This window comes from Lissotriton helveticus, chromosome 5_1, assembly GCF_964261635.1.
Source record: "Lissotriton helveticus chromosome 5_1, aLisHel1.1, whole genome shotgun sequence".
Classification (NCBI taxonomy): domain Eukaryota; kingdom Metazoa; phylum Chordata; class Amphibia; order Caudata; family Salamandridae; genus Lissotriton; species Lissotriton helveticus.
The window spans coordinates 1623600947-1623618106 of NC_136065.1; the positions used below are offsets into that span (position 1 = coordinate 1623600947).

The 17160-nt window shown below is 38.3% G+C and overlaps 12 non-coding genes across 12 annotated transcripts; all 12 read right to left on the reverse strand.

Annotated features, from left to right (window-relative positions):
- Window positions 1–502: 502 nt before the first annotated feature.
- Window positions 503–575, reverse strand: TRNAR-UCG (transfer RNA arginine (anticodon UCG)). Its single transcript has one exon. It is a non-coding gene; the product is annotated as a tRNA-Arg (tRNA).
- Window positions 576–1221: 646 nt separating this feature from the next.
- Window positions 1222–1294, reverse strand: TRNAR-CCU (transfer RNA arginine (anticodon CCU)). The gene has a single exon. It is a non-coding gene; the product is annotated as a tRNA-Arg (tRNA).
- An 802-nt stretch (window positions 1295–2096) lies between these two features.
- On the reverse strand, window positions 2097–2169 carry TRNAR-UCG (transfer RNA arginine (anticodon UCG)). The gene has a single exon. It is a non-coding gene; the product is annotated as a tRNA-Arg (tRNA).
- Window positions 2170–2815: 646 nt separating this feature from the next.
- Window positions 2816–2890, reverse strand: TRNAR-CCU (transfer RNA arginine (anticodon CCU)). Its single transcript has one exon. It is a non-coding gene; the product is annotated as a tRNA-Arg (tRNA).
- Window positions 2891–4444: 1554 nt separating this feature from the next.
- Window positions 4445–4517, reverse strand: TRNAR-CCU (transfer RNA arginine (anticodon CCU)). Its single transcript has one exon. It is a non-coding gene; the product is annotated as a tRNA-Arg (tRNA).
- An 839-nt stretch (window positions 4518–5356) lies between these two features.
- Window positions 5357–5429, reverse strand: TRNAR-UCG (transfer RNA arginine (anticodon UCG)). Its single transcript has one exon. It is a non-coding gene; the product is annotated as a tRNA-Arg (tRNA).
- Window positions 5430–6075: 646 nt separating this feature from the next.
- On the reverse strand, window positions 6076–6148 carry TRNAR-CCU (transfer RNA arginine (anticodon CCU)). The gene has a single exon. It is a non-coding gene; the product is annotated as a tRNA-Arg (tRNA).
- A 1521-nt stretch (window positions 6149–7669) lies between these two features.
- Window positions 7670–7744, reverse strand: TRNAR-CCU (transfer RNA arginine (anticodon CCU)). The gene has a single exon. It is a non-coding gene; the product is annotated as a tRNA-Arg (tRNA).
- A 1554-nt stretch (window positions 7745–9298) lies between these two features.
- TRNAR-CCU (transfer RNA arginine (anticodon CCU)) lies at window positions 9299–9371 on the reverse strand. The gene has a single exon. It is a non-coding gene; the product is annotated as a tRNA-Arg (tRNA).
- A 3158-nt stretch (window positions 9372–12529) lies between these two features.
- On the reverse strand, window positions 12530–12602 carry TRNAR-CCU (transfer RNA arginine (anticodon CCU)). Its single transcript has one exon. It is a non-coding gene; the product is annotated as a tRNA-Arg (tRNA).
- Window positions 12603–15718: 3116 nt separating this feature from the next.
- On the reverse strand, window positions 15719–15791 carry TRNAR-CCU (transfer RNA arginine (anticodon CCU)). Its single transcript has one exon. It is a non-coding gene; the product is annotated as a tRNA-Arg (tRNA).
- An 802-nt stretch (window positions 15792–16593) lies between these two features.
- TRNAR-UCG (transfer RNA arginine (anticodon UCG)) lies at window positions 16594–16666 on the reverse strand. The gene has a single exon. It is a non-coding gene; the product is annotated as a tRNA-Arg (tRNA).
- Window positions 16667–17160: the final 494 nt, after the last annotated feature.

Consider the following 17160-nt stretch of genomic DNA (forward strand, 5'->3'; position numbering starts at 1 on the left):
CACTCTGCAACTTAATAGACCAATGCTTTACAAATTAGCCAACTGTGTCATCAGCAAAGGCAGCCAATGTGCCAATCCTTTATAATTCTTCTGTAGTACTTTTCTTTCTCGTAGGCAAAATGAGCACTTTAACTGCACAAATCATACAGATTTTACACTAGAAGCACTCCATGAACACATACTTACACACCTTGCAGTTCATCTACACACATTTAAGCTAAAAACCCATTCTGTGAAGTCAAAATTCTGCAAACCTAGTACATATTCAGTGCGTGTACATAGAAGCACTTTTTTTTTTTTTTTTTTACTGTTACATAGAAGCACTTTTTAATGCCACTTAAATGCACTAGATTTTAGACTGAAGATGCAATCTAAATGACTGTGCAGTATGTACTCCACTTTATTATTAATTAGGAATGAGAACATGATGGGTATGAGAGTATTGGAAGAGCCTGCTTCCATTCTGAATGGAAACCTGAATTGTGTGACCATTGGCAAAAACCAACCACGAAGGGACTCGAACCCTCAATCTTCTGATTCGAAGTCAGACGCCTTATCCTTTAGGCCACGCGGTCATGTGTCCTGCTGTGTTTATTTATATACTGTAGGTGGTATGCAAGGATGGAAAATATATTATTTATAGTTATTTAGGTTTACAAACCATTGTGGGTTTTTTTCAGCGCCTTTCAATTAAATCACTTTTTTGGAATTTATATAATGAGAATGTCACCAGTACGATAAGCTATTGTTTTCTTTTTTGCATTCAAACCTCTTTCTTCATGAGATTAAAGCTCAGAGTATGCTTTATATAGCTCTGGATGTTTCCAGAAGTGGAGAGAAACTGTTTTGGAAGTAGTACAAACTGCTCCTTCCTGGATATTCCAATTAACACACACTCAAAGGTTGCATACGTTTCATGAATCCTGACTTGCCCTATTCAAGTGCCTGAAAGCCTTTCACCACCTCTAGAAACAACAGTTACACCAATCCAATTCAAATCATTTTTTCCAAAGGAATATCTTCTGCCGGGTCAAAAATGCATCTGACAAAGATAGGTGTTTAAAAATTGACTTTGTAGTTTCAGAACATCAACATGACTCTGAAGAGTACAGAAGTAAAATGGTACCATTTCAAAGTTCCTAATACCTCATAAACATCTGAGAGGAAGCATGTAATAAATATACTTATTTTTCTGGAAAAGTAAGAGTGAACTTTGGTCTGCACCTCAGATGGGACTCGAACCCACAATCCCTGGCTTAGGAGGCCAGTGCCTTATCCATTAGGCCACTGAGGCACAGATGAATACTAGCAATCTAGAGGCATTATTTAAATGTATTCAATCGTCCAACACTGGTGTCTGCACACAGGACATTTCTCAGTTCTCTCCGTAAGTAAACTTCCCATTTTCATCCTCTTCCATCCCGACTTTAACACTCTGTTCTGTGCTATAATGGATACTCTGCATTTGTAGCAAGTGCAGAGAAATTGGAGGAGTACCATTTTCGAATCAACACTTCTTCTTCCATGGATGCTTTTCTCATTAAACTGGGCTTTGACAGTGGTATCAAGCCGTCCTTGTCTTCAGCAGGACACAGAAACAGGCACCAAGTCTACTAACCAAGTTCAACCACACTCTGCAACTTAATAGACCAGTGCTTTACAAATTAGCCAACTGTGTCATCAGCAAAGGCAGCCAATGTGCCAATCCTTTATAATTCTTCTGTAGTACTTTTCTTTCTCGTAGGCAAAATTAGCACTTTAACTGCACAAATCATACAGATTTTACACTTGAAGCTCTCCATGAACACATACTTACACACCTTGCAGTTCATCTACACACACTTAAGCTAAAAACCCATTCTGTCAAGTCAGAATTCTGCAAACCTAGTACATATTCAGTGCGTGTACATAGAAGCACTTTTTAATGCCACTTAAATGCACTAGATTTTAGACTGAAGATGCAATCTAAATGACTGTGCAGTATGTACTTCACTTTATTATTAATTAGGAATGAGAACATGATGGCTATGAGAGTATTGGAAGAGCCTGCTTCCATTCTGAATGGAAACCTGAATTGTGTGACCATTGGCAAAAACCGACCACGAAGGGACTCGGACCCCCAATCTTCTGATTCGAAGTCAGACACCTTATCCATTAGGCCACGCGGTCTTGTGTCCTGCTGTGTTTATTTATATACTGTAGGTGGTATGCAAGGATGGAAAATATTTTATTTATATAGTTATTTAGGTTTACAAACCATTGTGGGGTTTTTTCAGCTCCTTTCAATTAAATCACTTTTTTGGAATTTATATAATGAGAATGTCACCAGTACGATAAGCTATTGTTTTCTTTTTTGCATTTAAACCTCTTTCTTCATGAGATTAAAGCTCAGAGTATGCTTTATATAGCTCTGGATGTTTCCAGAAGTGGAGAGAAACTGTTTTGAAAGTAGTACAAACTGCTCCTTCCTGGATATTCCAATTTACACACACTCAAAGGTTGTATACGTTTCATGAATCCTGACTTGCCCTATTCAAGTGCCTGAAAGCCTTTCACCACCTCTAGAAACAACAGTTACACCAATCCAATTCAAATCATTTTTTCCAAAGGAATATCTTCTGCCGGGTCAAAAATGCATCTGACAAAGATAGGTGTTTAAAAATCGACTTTGTAGTTTCAGAACATCAACATGACTCTGAAGAGTACAGAAGTAAAATGGTACCATTTCAAAGTTCCTAATACCTCATAAACATCTGAGAGGAAGCATGTAATAAATATACTTATTTTTCTGGAAAAGTAAGAGTGAACATTGGTTTGCACCTCAGATGGGACTCGAACCCAGAATCCCTGGCTTAGGAGGCCAGTGCCTTATCCATTAGGCCACTGTTGCACAGATAAATGCCAGTGATCTAGAGGCATTATTTAAATGTATTCAATCGTCCAACACTGGTGTCTGCACACAGGACATTTCTCAGTTCTCTCCATAAGTAAACTTCCCATTTTCATCCTCTTCCATCCCGACTTTAACACTCTGTTCTGTGCTATAATGGATACTCTGCATTTGTAGCAAGTGCAGAGAAATTGGAGGAGTACCATTTTCGAATCAACACTTCTTCTTCCATGGATGCTTTTCTCATTAAACTGGGCTTTGACAGTGGTATCAAGCCGTCCTTGTCTTCAGCAGGACACAGAAACAGGCACCAAGTCTACTAACCAATTTTCAACAACACTCTGCAACTTAATAGACCAATGCTTTACAAATTAGCCAACTGTGTCATCAGCAAAGGCAGCCAATGTGCCAATCCTTTATAATTCTTCTGTAGTACTTTTCTTTCTCGTAGGCAAAATGAGCACTTTAACTGCACAAATCATACAGATTTTACACTTGAAGCACTCCATGAACACATACTTACACACCTTGCAGTTCATCTACACACATTTAAGCTAAAAACCCATTCTGTGAAGTCAAAGTTCTGCAAACCTAGTACATATTCAGTGCGTGTACATAGAAGCACTTTTTTTTTTTTTTACTGGTACATAGAAGCACTTTCTAATGCCACTTAAATGCACTAGATTTTAGACTGAAGATGCAATCTAAATGACTGTGCAGTATGTACTCCACTTTATTATTAATTAGGAATGAGAACATGATGGCTATGAGAGTATTGGAAGAGCCTGCTTCCATTCTGAATGGAAACCTGAATTGTGTGACCATTGGCAAAAACCAGCCACGAAGGGACTCGAACCCTCAATCTTCTGATTCGAAGTCAGACGCCTTATCCTTTAGGCCACGCGGTCATGTGTCCTGTTGTGTTTATTTATATAATGTAGGTGGTATGCAAGGATGGAAAATATATTATTTATAGTTATTTAGGTTTACAAACCATTGTGGGGTTTTTTCAGCTCCTTTCAATTAAATCACTTTTTTGGAATTTATATAATGAGAATGTCACCAGTACGATAAGCTATTGTTTTCTTTTTTGCATTTAAACCTCTTTCTTCATGAGATTAAAGCTCAGAGTATGCTTTATATAGCTCTGGATGTTTCCAGAAGTGGAGAGAAACTGTTTTGAAAGTAGTACAAACTGCTCCTTCCTGGATATTCCAATTTACACACACTCAAAGGTTGTATACGTTTCATGAATCCTGACTTGCCCTATTCAAGTGCCTGAAAGCCTTTCACCACCTCTAGAAACAACAGTTACACCAATCCAATTCAAATCATTTTTTCCAAAGGAATATCTTCTGCCGGGTCAAAAATGCATCTGACAAAGATAGGTGTTTAAAAATTGACTTTGTAGTTTCAGAACATCAACATGACTCTGAAGAGTACAGAAGTAAAATGGTACCATTTCAAAGTTCCTAATACCTCATAAACATCTGAGAGGAAGCATGTAATAAATATACTTATTTTTCTGGAAAAGTAAGAGTGAACTTTGGTTTGCACCTCAGATGGGACTCGAACCCACAATCCCTGGCTTAGGAGGCCAGTGCCTTATCCATTAGGCCACTGAGGCACCGATAAATGCCAGCAATCTAGAGGCATTATTTAAATGTATTCAATCGTCCAACACTGGTGCCTGCACACAGGACATTTCTCAGTTCTCTCCATAAGTAAACTTCCCATTTTCATCCTCTTCCATCCCGACTTTAACACTCTGTTCTGTGCTATAATGGATACTCTGCATTTGTAGCAAGTGCAGAGAAATTGGAGGAGTACCATTTTCGAATCAACACTTCTTCTACCATGGATGCTTTTCTCATTAAACTGGGCTTTGACAGTGGTATCAAGCCGTACTTGTCTTCAGCAGGACACAGAAACAGGCACCAAGTCTACTAACCAATTTTCAACAACACTCTGCAACTTAATAGACCAATGCTTTACAAATTAGCCAACTGTGTCATCAGCAAAGGCAGCCAATGTGCCAATCCTTTATAATTCTTCTGTAGTACTTTTCTTTCTCGTAGGCAAAATGAGCACTTTAACTGCACAAATCATACAGATTTTACACTAGAAGCACTCCATGAACACATACTTACACACCTTGCAGTTCATCTACACACATTTAAGCTAAAAACCCATTCTGTGAAGTCAAAATTCTGCAAACCTAGTACATATTCAGTGCGTGTACATAGAAGCACTTTTTTTTTTTTTTTTTTACTGTTACATAGAAGCACTTTTTAATGCCACTTAAATGCACTAGATTTTAGACTGAAGATGCAATCTAAATGACTGTGCAGTATGTACTCCACTTTATTATTAATTAGGAATGAGAACATGATGGGTATGAGAGTATTGGAAGAGCCTGCTTCCATTCTGAATGGAAACCTGAATTGTGTGACCATTGGCAAAAACCAACCACGAAGGGACTCGAACCCTCAATCTTCTGATTCGAAGTCAGACGCCTTATCCTTTAGGCCACGCGGTCATGTGTCCTGCTGTGTTTATTTATATACTGTAGGTGGTATGCAAGGATGGAAAATATATTATTTATAGTTATTTAGGTTTACAAACCATTGTGGGTTTTTTTCAGCTCCTTTCAATTAAATCACTTTTTTGGAATTTATATAATGAGAATGTCACCAGTACGATAAGCTATTGTTTTCTTTTTTGCATTCAAACCTCTTTCTTCATGAGATTAAAGCTCAGAGTATGCTTTATATAGCTCTGGATGTTTCCAGAAGTGGAGAGAAACTGTTTTGGAAGTAGTACAAACTGCTCCTTCCTGGATATTCCAATTAACACACACTCAAAGGTTGCATACGTTTCATGAATCCTGACTTGCCCTATTCAAGTGCCTGAAAGCCTTTCACCACCTCTAGAAACAACAGTTACACCAATCCAATTCAAATCATTTTTTCCAAAGGAATATCTTCTGCCGGGTCAAAAATGCATCTGACAAAGATAGGTGTTTAAAAATTGACTTTGTAGTTTCAGAACATCAACATGACTCTGAAGAGTACAGAAGTAAAATGGTACCATTTCAAAGTTCCTAATACCTCATAAACATCTGAGAGGAAGCATGTAATAAATATACTTATTTTTCTGGAAAAGTAAGAGTGAACTTTGGTCTGCACCTCAGATGGGACTCGAACCCACAATCCCTGGCTTAGGAGGCCAGTGCCTTATCCATTAGGCCACTGAGGCACAGATGAATACTAGCAATCTAGAGGCATTATTTAAATGTATTCAATCGTCCAACACTGGTGTCTGCACACAGGACATTTCTCAGTTCTCTCCGTAAGTAAACTTCCCATTTTCATCCTCTTCCATCCCGACTTTAACACTCTGTTCTGTGCTATAATGGATACTCTGCATTTGTAGCAAGTGCAGAGAAATTGGAGGAGTACCATTTTCGAATCAACACTTCTTCTTCCATGGATGCTTTTCTCATTAAACTGGGCTTTGACAGTGGTATCAAGCCGTCCTTGTCTTCAGCAGGACACAGAAACAGGCACCAAGTCTACTAACCAAGTTCAACCACACTCTGCAACTTAATAGACCAGTGCTTTACAAATTAGCCAACTGTGTCATCAGCAAAGGCAGCCAATGTGCCAATCCTTTATAATTCTTCTGTAGTACTTTTCTTTCTCGTAGGCAAAATTAGCACTTTAACTGCACAAATCATACAGATTTTACACTTGAAGCTCTCCATGAACACATACTTACACACCTTGCAGTTCATCTACACACACTTAAGCTAAAAACCCATTCTGTCAAGTCAGAATTCTGCAAACCTAGTACATATTCAGTGCGTGTACATAGAAGCACTTTTTAATGCCACTTAAATGCACTAGATTTTAGACTGAAGATGCAATCTAAATGACTGTGCAGTATGTACTTCACTTTATTATTAATTAGGAATGAGAACATGATGGCTATGAGAGTATTGGAAGAGCCTGCTTCCATTCTGAATGGAAACCTGAATTGTGTGACCATTGGCAAAAACCGACCACGAAGGAACTCGGACCCCCAATCTTCTGATTCGAAGTCAGACACCTTATCCATTAGGCCACGCGGTCTTGTGTCCTGCTGTGTTTATTTATATACTGTAGGTGGTATGCAAGGATGGAAAATATTTTATTTATATAGTTATTTAGGTTTACAAACCATTGTGGGGTTTTTTCAGCTCCTTTCAATTAAATCACTTTTTTGGAATTTATATAATGAGAATGTCACCAGTACGATAAGCTATTGTTTTCTTTTTTGCATTTAAACCTCTTTCTTCATGAGATTAAAGCTCAGAGTATGCTTTATATAGCTCTGGATGTTTCCAGAAGTGGAGAGAAACTGTTTTGAAAGTAGTACAAACTGCTCCTTCCTGGATATTCCAATTTACACACACTCAAAGGTTGTATACGTTTCATGAATCCTGACTTGCCCTATTCAAGTGCCTGAAAGCCTTTCACCACCTCTAGAAACAACAGTTACACCAATCCAATTCAAATCATTTTTTCCAAAGGAATATCTTCTGCCGGGTCAAAAATGCATCTGACAAAGATAGGTGTTTAAAAATCGACTTTGTAGTTTCAGAACATCAACATGACTCTGAAGAGTACAGAAGTAAAATGGTACCATTTCAAAGTTCCTAATACCTCATAAACATCTGAGAGGAAGCATGTAATAAATATACTTATTTTTCTGGAAAAGTAAGAGTGAACATTGGTTTGCACCTCAGATGGGACTCGAACCCAGAATCCCTGGCTTAGGAGGCCAGTGCCTTATCCATTAGGCCACTGTTGCACAGATAAATGCCAGTGATCTAGAGGCATTATTTAAATGTATTCAATCGTCCAACACTGGTGTCTGCACACAGGACATTTCTCAGTTCTCTCCATAAGTAAACTTCCCATTTTCATCCTCTTCCATCCCGACTTTAACACTCTGTTCTGTGCTATAATGGATACTCTGCATTTGTAGCAAGTGCAGAGAAATTGGAGGAGTACCATTTTCGAATCAACACTTCTTCTTCCATGGATGCTTTTCTCATTAAACTGGGCTTTGACAGTGGTATCAAGCCGTCCTTGTCTTCAGCAGGACACAGAAACAGGCACCAAGTCTACTAACCAATTTTCAACAACACTCTGCAACTTAATAGACCAATGCTTTACAAATTAGCCAACTGTGTCATCAGCAAAGGCAGCCAATGTGCCAATCCTTTATAATTCTTGTGTAGTACTTTTCTTTCTCGTAGGCAAAATGAGCACTTTAACTGCACAAATCATACAGATTTTACACTTGAAGCACTCCATGAACACATACTTACACACCTTGCAGTTCATCTACACACATTTAAGCTAAAAACCCATTCTGTGAAGTCAAAGTTCTGCAAACCTAGTACATATTCAGTGCGTGTACATAGAAGCACTTTTTTTTTTTTTTACTGGTACATAGAAGCACTTTCTAATGCCACTTAAATGCACTAGATTTTAGACTGAAGATGCAATCTAAATGACTGTGCAGTATGTACTCCACTTTATTATTAATTAGGAATGAGAACATGATGGCTATGAGAGTATTGGAAGAGCCTGCTTCCATTCTGAATGGAAACCTGAATTGTGTGACCATTGGCAAAAACCAGCCACGAAGGGACTCGAACCCTCAATCTTCTGATTCGAAGTCAGACGCCTTATCCTTTAGGCCACGCGGTCATGTGTCCTGTTGTGTTTATTTATATAATGTAGGTGGTATGCAAGGATGGAAAATATATTATTTATAGTTATTTAGGTTTACAAACCATTGTGGGGGTTTTTCAGCTCCTTTCAATTAAATCACTTTTTTGGAATTTATATAATGAGAATGTCACCAGTACGATAAGCTATTGTTTTCTTTTTTGCATTTAAACCTCTTTCTTCATGAGATTAAAGCTCAGAGTATGCTTTATATAGCTCTGGATGTTTCCAGAAGTGGAGAGAAACTGTTTTGAAAGTAGTACAAACTGCTCCTTCCTGGATATTCCAATTTACACACACTCAAAGGTTGTATACGTTTCATGAATCCTGACTTGCCCTATTCAAGTGCCTGAAAGCCTTTCACCACCTCTAGAAACAACAGTTACACCAATCCAATTCAAATCATTTTTTCCAAAGGAATATCTTCTGCCGGGTCAAAAATGCATCTGACAAAGATAGGTGTTTAAAAATTGACTTTGTAGTTTCAGAACATCAACATGACTCTGAAGAGTACAGAAGTAAAATGGTACCATTTCAAAGTTCCTAATACCTCATAAACATCTGAGAGGAAGCATGTAATAAATATACTTATTTTTCTGGAAAAGTAAGAGTGAACTTTGGTTTGCACCTCAGATGGGACTCGAACCCACAATCCCTGGCTTAGGAGGCCAGTGCCTTATCCATTAGGCCACTGAGGCACAGATAAATACTAGCAATCTAGAGGCATTATTTAAATGTATTCAATCGTCCAACACTGGTGTCTGCACACAGGACATTTCTCAGTTCTCTCCATAAGTAAACTTCCCATTTTCATCCTCTTCCATCCCGACTTTAACACTCTGTTCTGTGCTATAATGGATACTCTGCATTTGTAGCAAGTGCAGAGAAATTGGAGGAGTACCATTTTCGAATCAACACTTCTTCTTCCATGGATGCTTTTCTAATTAAACTGGGCTTTGACAGTGGTATCAAGCCGTCCTTGTCTTCAGCAGGACACAGAAACAGGCACCAAGTCTACTAACCAAGTTCAACCACACTCTGCAACTTAATACACCAGTGCTTTACAAATTAGCCAACTGTGTCATCAGCAAAGGCAGCCAATGTGCCAATCCTTTATAATTCTTCTGTAGTACTTTTCTTTCTCGTAGGCAAAATTAGCACTTTAACTGCACAAATCATACAGATTTTACACTTGAAGCACTCCATGAACACATACTTACACACCTTGCAGTTCATCTACACACACTTAAGCTAAAAACCCATTCTGTGAAGTCAACATTCTGCAAACCTAGTACATATTCAGTGCGTGTACATAGAAGCACTTTTTAATGCCACTTAAATGCACTAGATTTTAGACTGAAGATGCAATCTAAATGACTGTGCAGTATGTACTCCACTTTATTATTAATTAGGAATGAGAACATGATGGCTATGAGAGTATTGGAAGAGCCTGCTTCCATTCTGAATGGAAACCTGAATTGTGTGACCATTGGCAAAAACCGACCACGAAGTGACTCGGACCCTCAATCTTCTGATTCGAAGTCAGACGCCTTATCCATTAGGCCACGCGGTCATGTGTCCTGCTGCGTTTATTTATATACTGTAGGTGGTATGCAAGGATGGAAAATATATTATTTATAGTTATTTAGGTTTACAAACCATTGTGGGGTTTTTTCAGCTCCTTTCAATTAAATCACTTTTTTGGACTTTATATAATGAGAATGTCACCAGTACGATAAGCTATTGTTTTCTTTTTTGCATTTAAACCTCTTTCTTCATGAGATTAAAGCTCAGAGTATGCTTTATATAGCTCTGGATGTTTCCAGAAGTGGAGAGAAACTGTTTTGAAAGTAGTACAAACTGCTCCTTCCTGGATATTCCAATTTACACACACTCAAAGGTTGTATACGTTTCATGAATCCTGTCTTGCCCTATTCAAGTGCCTGAAAGCCTTTCACCACCTCTAGAAACAACAGTTACACCAATCCAATTCAAATCATTTTTTCCAAAGGAATATCTTCTGCCGGGTCAAAAATGCATCTGACAAAGATAGGTGTTTAAAAATCGACTTTGTAGTTTCAGAACATCAACATGACTCTGAAGAGTACAGAAGTAAAATTGTACCATTTCAAAGTTCCTAATACCTCATAAACATCTGAGAGGAAGCATGTAATAAATATACTTATTTTTCTGGAAAAGTAAGAGTGAACATTGGTTTGCACCTCAGATGGGACTCGAACCCAGAATCCCTGGCTTAGGAGGCCAGTGCCTTATCCATTAGGCCACTGATGCACAGATAAATGCCAGCGATCTAGAGGCATTATTTAAATGTATTCAATCGTCCAACACTGGTGTCTGCACACAGGATATTTCTCAGTTCCCTCCATAAGTAAACTTCCCATTTTCATCCTCTTCCATCCCCGACTTTAACACTCTGTTCTGTGCTATAATGGAGACTCTGCATTTGTAGCAAGTGCAGAGAAATTGGAGGAGTACCATTTTCGAATCAACACTTCTTCTTCCATGGATGCTTTTCTCATTAAACTGGGCTTTGACAGTGGTATCAAGCCGTCCTTGTCTTCAGGAGGACACAGAAACAGGCACCAAGTCTACTAACCAAGTTCAACCACACTCTGCAACTTAATAGACCAGTGCTTTACAAATTAGCCAACTGTGTCATCAGCAAAGGCAGCCAATGTGCCAATCCTTTATAATTCTTCTGTAGTACTTTTCTTTCTCGTAGGCAAAATTAGCACTTTAACTGCACAAATCATACAGATTTTACACTTGAAGCACTCCATGAACACATACTTACACACCTTGCAGTTCATCTACACACATTTAAGCTAAAAACCCATTCTGTGAAGTCAAAATTCTGCAAACCTAGTACATATTCAGTGCGTGTACATAGAAGCACTTTTTTTTTAATTTTATTTTTTTTACTGTTACATAGAAGCACTTTTTAATGCCACTTAAATGCACTAGATTTTAGACTGAAGATGCAATCTAAATGACTGTGCAGTATGTACTCCACTTTATTATTAATTAGGAATGAGAACATGATGGCTATGAGAGTATTGGAAGAGCCTGCTTCCATTCTGAATGGAAACCTGAATTGTGTGACCATTGGCAAAAACCGACCACGAAGGGACTCGGACCCTCAATCTTCTGATTCGAAGTCAGACGCCTTATTGTATAGGCCACGCAGTCATGTGTCCTGCTGTGTTTATTTATATACTGTAGGTGGTATGCAAGGATGGAAAATATATTATTTATAGTTATTTAGGTTTACAAACCATTGTGGGGTTTTTTCAGCTCCTTTCAATTAAATCACTTTTTTGGAATTTATATAATGAGAATGTCACCAGTACGATAAGCTATTGTTTTCTTTTTTGCATTTAAACCTCTTTCTTCATGAGATTAAAGCTCAGAGTATGCTTTATATAGCTCTGGATGTTTCCAGAAGTGGAGAGAAACTGTTTTGAAAGTAGTACAAACTGCTCCTTCCTGTATATTCCAATTTACACACACTCAAAGGTTGTATACGTTTCATGAATCCTGACTTGCCCTATTCAAGTGCCTGAAAGCCTTTCACCACCTCTAGAAACAACAGTTACACCAATCCAATTCAAATCATTTTTTCCAAAGGAATATCTTCTGCCGGGTCAAAAATGCATCTGACAAAGATAGGTGTTTAAAAATCGACTTTGTAGTTTCAGAACATCAACATGACTCTGAAGAGTACAGAAGTAAAATGGTACCATTTCAAAGTTCCTAATACCTCATAAACATCTGAGAGGAAGCATGTAATAAATATACTTATTTTTCTGGAAAAGTAAGAGTGAACTTTGGTTTGCACCTCAGATGGGACTCGAACCCAGAATCCCTGGCTTAGGAGGCCAGTGCCTTATCCATTAGGCCACTGAGGCACAGATAAACACTAGCAATCTAGAGGCAATATTTAAATGTATTCAATCGTCCAACACTGGTGTCTGCACACAGGACATTTCTCAGTTCTCTCCATAAGTAAACTTCCCATTTTCATCCTCTTCCATCCCGACTTTAACACTCTGTTCTGTGCTATAATGGATACTCTGCATTTGTAGCAAGTGCAGAGAAATTGGAGGAGTACCATTTTCGAATCAACACTTCTTCTTCCATGGATGCTTTTCTCATTAAACTGGGCTTTGACAGTGGTATCAAGCCGTCCTTGTCTTCAGCAGGACACAGAAACAGGCACCAAGTCTACTAACCAAGTTCAACCACACTCTGCAACTTAATAGACCAGTGCTTTACAAATTAGCCAACTGTGTCATCAGCAAAGGCAGCCAATGTGCCAATCCTTTATAATTCTTCTGTAGTACTTTTCTTTCTCGTAGGCAAAATTAGCACTTTAACTGCACAAATCATACAGATTTTACACTTGAAGCACTCCATGAACACATACTTACACACCTTGCAGTTCATCTACACACACTTAAGCTAAAAACCCATTCTGTGAAGTCAACATTCTGCAAACCTAGTACATATTCAGTGCGTGTACATAGAAGCACTTTTTAATGCCACTTAAATGCACTAGATTTTAGACTGAAGATGCAATCTAAATGACTGTGCAGTATGTACTCCACTTTATTATTAATTAGGAATGAGAACATGATGGCTATGAGAGTATTGGAAGAGCCTGCTTCCATTCTGAATGGAAACCTGAATTGTGTGACCATTGGCAAAAACCGACCACGAAGGGACTCGGACCCTCAATTTTCTGATTCGAAGTCAGACGCCTTATCCATTAGGCCACACGGTCATGTGTCCTGCTGCGTTTATTTATATACTGTAGGTGGTATGCAAGGATGGAAAATATATTATTTATAGTTATTTAGGTTTACAAACCATTGTGGGGTTTTTTCAGCTCCTTTCAATTAAATCACTTTTTTGGACTTTATATAAAGAGAATGTCACCAGTACGATAAGCTATTGTTTTCTTTTTTGCATTTAAACCTCTTTCTTCATGAGATTAAAGCTCAGAGTATGCTTTATATAGCTCTGGATGTTTCCAGAAGTGGAGAGAAACTGTTTTGAAAGTAGTACAAACTGCTCCTTCCTGGATATTCCAATTTACACACACTCAAAGGTTGTATACGTTTCATGAATCCTGTCTTGCCCTATTCAAGTGCCTGAAAGCCTTTCACCACCTCTAGAAACAACAGTTACACCAATCCAATTCAAATCATTTTTTCCAAAGGAATATCTTCTGCCGGGTCAAAAATGCATCTGACAAAGATAGGTGTTTAAAAATCGACTTTGTAGTTTCAGAACATCAACATGACTCTGAAGAGTACAGAAGTAAAATTGTACCATTTCAAAGTTCCTAATACCTCATAAACATCTGAGAGGAAGCATGTAATAAATATACTTATTTTTCTGGAAAAGTAAGAGTGAACATTGGTTTGCACCTCAGATGGGACTCGAACCCAGAATCCCTGGCTTAGGAGGCCAGTGCCTTATCCATCAGGCCACTGATGCACAGATAAATGCCAGCGATCTAGAGGCATTATTTAAATGTATTCAATCGTCCAACACTGGTGTCTGCACACAGGATATTTCTCAGTTCCCTCCATAAGTAAACTTTCCATTTTCATCCTCTTCCATCCCCGACTTTAACACTCTGTTCTGTGCTATAATGGAGACTCTGCATTTGTAGCAAGTGCAGAGAAATTGGAGGAGTACCATTTTCGAATCAACACTTCTTCTTCCATGGATGCTTTTCTCATTAAACTGGGCTTTGACAGTGGTATCAAGCCGTCCTTGTCTTCAGGAGGACACAGAAACAGGCACCAAGTCTACTAACCAAGTTCAACCACACTCTGCAACTTAATAGACCAGTGCTTTACAAATTAGCCAACTGTGTCATCAGCAAAGGCAGCCAATGTGCCAATCCTTTATAATTCTTCTGTAGTACTTTTCTTTCTCGTAGGCAAAATTAGCACTTTAACTGCACAAATCATACAGATTTTACACTTGAAGCACTCCATGAACACATACTTACACACCTTGCAGTTCATCTACACACATTTAAGCTAAAAACCCATTCTGTGAAGTCAAAATTCTGCAAACCTAGTACATATTCAGTGCGTGTACATAGAAGCACTTTTTAATGCCACTTAAATGCACTAGATTTTAGACTGAAGATGCAATCTAAATGACTGTGCAGTATGTACTCCACTTTATTATTAATTAGGAATGAGAACATGATGGCTATGAGAGTATTGGAAGAGCCTGCTTCCATTCTGAATGGAAACCTGAATTGTGTGACCATTGGCAAAAACCGACCACGAAGGGACTCGGATCCTCAATCTTCTGATTCGAAGTCAGACGCCTTATCGTATAGGCCACGCAGTCATGTGTCCTGCTGTGTTTATTTATATACTGTAGGTGGTATGCAAGGATGGAAAATATATTATTTATAGTTATTTAGGTTTACAAACCATTGTGGGGTTTTTTCAGCTCCTTTCAATTAAATCACTTTTTTGGAATTTATATAATGAGAATGTCACCAGCACGATAAGCTATTGTTTTCTTTTTTGCATTTAAACCTCTTTCTTCATGAGATTAAAGCTCAGAGTATGCTTTATATAGCTCTGGATGTTTCCAGAAGTGGAGAGAAACTGTTTTGAAAGTAGTACAAACTGCCCCTTCCTGTATATTCCAATTTACACACACTCAAAGGTTGTATACGTTTCATGAATCCTGACTTGCCCTATTCAAGTGCCTGAAAGCCTTTCACCACCTCTAGAAACAACAGTTACACCAATCCAATTCAAATCATTTTTTCCAAAGGAATATCTTCTGCCGGGTCAAAAATGCATCTGACAAAGATAGGTGTTTAAAAATTGACTTTGTAGTTTCAGAACATCAACATGACTCTGAAGAGTACAGAAGTAAAATGGTACCATTTCAAAGTTCCTAATACCTCATAAACATCTGAGAGGAAGCATGTAATAAATATACTTATTTTTCTGGAAAAGTAAGAGTGAACTTTGGTTTGCACCTCAGATGGGACTCGAACCCACAATCCCTGGCTTAGGAGGCCAGTGCCTTATCCATTAGGCCACTGAGGCACAGATAAATACTAGCAATCTAGAGGCATTATTTAAATGTATTCAATCGTCCAACACTGGTGTCTGCACACAGGACATTTCTCAGTTCTCTCCATAAGTAAACTTCCCATTTTCATCCTCTTCCATCCCGACTTTAACACTCTGTTCTGTGCTATAATGGATACTCTGCATTTGTAGCAAGTGCAGAGAAATTGGAGGAGTACCATTTTCGAATCAACACTTCTTCTTCCATGGATGCTTTTCTCATTAAACTGGGCTTTGACAGTGGTATCAAGCCGTCCTTGTCTTCAGCAGGACACAGAAACAGGCACCAAGTCTACTAACCAAGTTCAACCACACTCTGCAACTTAATAGACCAGTGCTTTACAAATTAGCCAACTGTGTCATCAGCAAAGGCAGCCAATGTGCCAATCCTTTATAATTCTTCTGTAGTACTTTTCTTTCTCGTAGGCAAAATTAGCACTTTAACTGCACAAATCATACAGATTTTACACTTGAAGCACTCCATGAACACATACTTACACACCTTGCAGTTCATCTACACACACTTAAGCTAAAAACCCATTCTGTCAAGTCAGAATTCTGCAAACCTAGTACATATTCAGTGCGTGTACATAGAAGCACTTTTTAATGCCACTTAAATGCACTAGATTTTAGACTGAAGATGCAATCTAAATGACTGTGCAGTATGTACTTCACTTTATTATTAATTAGGAATGAGAACATGATGGCTATGAGAGTATTGGAAGAGCCTGCTTCCATTCTGAATGGAAACCTGAATTGTGTGACCATTGGCAAAAACCGACCACAAAGGGACTCGGACCCCCAATCTTCTGATTCGAAGTCAGACGCCTTATCCATTAGGCCACGCGGTCATGTGTCCTGCTGCGTTTATTTATATACTGTAGGTGGTATGCAAGGATGGAAAATATATTATTTATAGTTATTTAGGTTTACAAACCATTGTGGGGTTTTTTCAGCTCCTTTCAATTAAATCACTTTTTTGGAATTTATATAATGAGAATGTCACCAGTACGATAAGCTATTGTTTTCTTTTTTGCATTTAAACCTCTTTCTTCATGAGATTAAAGCTCAGAGTATGCTTTATATAGCTCTGGATGTTTCCAGAAGTGGAGAGAAACTGTTTTGAAAGTAGTACAAACTGCTCCTTCCTGGATATTCCAATTTACACACACTCAAAGGTTGTATACGTTTCATGAATCCTGACTTGCCCTATTCAAGTGCCTGAAAGCCTTTCACCACCTCTAGAAACAACAGTTACAAAAATCCAATTCAAATCATTTTTTGCAAAGGAATATCTTCTGCCGGGTCAAAAATGCATCTGACAAAGATAGGTGTTTAAAAATCG